At 42.5% G+C, this 2,138-nt stretch overlaps 1 long non-coding RNA gene across 1 annotated transcript; it reads left to right on the top strand.

Moving 5' to 3' along the window:
- The first annotated feature begins 251 nt into the window (after window positions 1-251).
- On the top strand, window positions 252-1,895 carry LOC141542444 (uncharacterized). Its single transcript, XR_012482157.1, has 2 exons — window positions 252-418; window positions 818-1,895. It is a non-coding gene; the product is annotated as an uncharacterized LOC141542444 (long non-coding RNA).
- The last annotated feature ends 243 nt before the right edge of the window (window positions 1,896-2,138 follow it).

Here is a 2,138-nt window from a genome sequence, read left to right as displayed (position 1 = left end):
AGACTCGGAGCTCATGCAAACAAGGGGCAGATAATCAAAAACATAACCACTGAAGAAGGAAAAATAATTCTTGTTTTAGAGAATACAATTGTGACAGAAGAGTTTCTGGTGAGTTCTCCCCCCGGGATCCACTTCATCCATAATCCTCTGGGGCTGAGGAGACGGCACCATTGTGATCCCAAGCTTCATGTGGGTTCTAGGCAACAGGAGTCTCTCGGAGACACAATGAGCCTGGCTGGCCTCCACACTTCCAGCCTGGCAAGTGGAATGGAATGGCATGAAAACAGAATCTTCCCTCCACCCAGCTGGCAAATATTCTGTTGTTATGGAGAATTTCCTTCTTGCTTTTCTATGGGAGTTAGCGCAAGAGGAGAAGGGCCCTCTGAAGACCCAGCGGGGTGGGGATCTCCAGCTCCATGTGAGGCTGCCTGGGATTTCTGCCAGAAACAGTGGCTTTGACTGCCCAAAGTGGCCCACTGGGGGCATACAGAATGATCAACTCTCTCCCCCCTCTGGCTGGCCACAGATTTGTCACCTCTATAACTGTTGCGATCTGTATTTATGTGGGCTCCTTGGTTTTACTTTCTGCTCTGTAATGTCTCTGCTCTATAGAGCTGTAAAACAAGACTCCACTATATTAGCTGGTAATTTTTATTTTCCAGCAGTGGACGCCATTGGGAGCAACCTGATGGGTTCTGGGCAGCGCCAGCTTCCAGTCTAGCAAATAGCTGCATATAATTCTCCCCTGGGGCAATTTATAGGCAGGATTTTTTTGTTAGTTTTTTTGTCCTGATGCTTCATATTTCTTCCTTTCCAGGTAACAATTTTGTCATATTCCAGTGGTGAGCTGGGAAGGGGAGGGAGAACTAGCCTGACTGCTTAAGGATTCAGCACCACATTGGCTTCTGTGACTACATGGGTGGAAAATACATTTTCTTGTAAACTGAGGAATCCAAGGCTAGGAATACATCAGGTAGATATTTATAAGTGTCCTGGAACATTTTTCCATTTAGCAGCTTTCTTGAATTATTGGGAAGGCTTTTATGGGGCATGTCAGTCAAAGCAATGATTCTAGCCTCATGGAATAGAACCAAAGAAATAGTTTTGGGCCAATGTAATGAGGTTTCCTTTTCAGACTGTGGATAGCGTGCCTCTGTGATGCATCTGGGCATCACGGCTTGAACTGTGAACATTAGGAGAAGGGTGAGCCCTCTGGTGCAGCCCTTGAATACCGACCAGGTAGCCAAACCTCATCTGTCTCAAAGGAAGAATAGCATATATTTCCATCCTACTTTAAGGTTTGCAAGACATTTTGCATCCATCATTTCATTTGAATCCAATTTGAGGTAGGGGTTATATAATCCCCATTGTACAGATAAGTAAACTGAGACTCTGAGAGTTTAACTAACTTTCCCAGGTAAATATCAGAGGAAAAATTCTCTAGAAATATTTCTACTCTACCATGATTCTTTCTTGCACTGTATAACTATGTAATCATCAAACTTTATTGTACTTTATAAATGCTAGATTTTGTTTTTGCTTTTGCTGTTATTCCATTTCAAATCATCTGGTTTCGAGTTGGATTTTCCAGCAGAGGAGAAACTGAGACCAAGCATAACAAGGAGGGAATTCTGGGTAGCCCAATGGCTTGTTCGGATGGGTAGACATTCTGGAGTCCCAATTGTGGAAGAGCATTACAGTTTTGTTGGGTGGTCCTGAGGCTGAGCATAGAGGGTGATGAGACCAAGTCAGAACAAGTCTTCCAGTCCTCATGCTCTCAATAGAACCAGAAGATCAGGCATGAATTTTGGTATCACCTGTAGATCTGAGCCACTTGGAGACTTCCTTAGAGATACCTAGTTTATAAACATGGGGTTTACCTGAATCATGGAAAATATTTCCTGCTTTGTTTTCTTTGTTTTTTCCCCCCTACTTAATAGTATTTATTGTTCCAATTATAGTAAAGATGGTTTCCAACATTCATTTTTTCAGATTTTGAGTTCCACACTTTTCTTCTTTCCCTTCCCTCCTCACCCAAGACAGCAAACAATCTCATACAGGTGATACATGGATAATCATGAATAAAAGAGAAAATCTACAAGGAAGAAAAAATAATAAAAAAGTGAAAGCAGTCTGCT

The sequence above is a fragment of the Sminthopsis crassicaudata genome, chromosome 5 (assembly GCF_048593235.1).
Source record: "Sminthopsis crassicaudata isolate SCR6 chromosome 5, ASM4859323v1, whole genome shotgun sequence".
NCBI classification, from domain to species: domain Eukaryota; kingdom Metazoa; phylum Chordata; class Mammalia; order Dasyuromorphia; family Dasyuridae; genus Sminthopsis; species Sminthopsis crassicaudata.
This window is presented reverse-complemented; position numbering and strand designations above follow the sequence as displayed.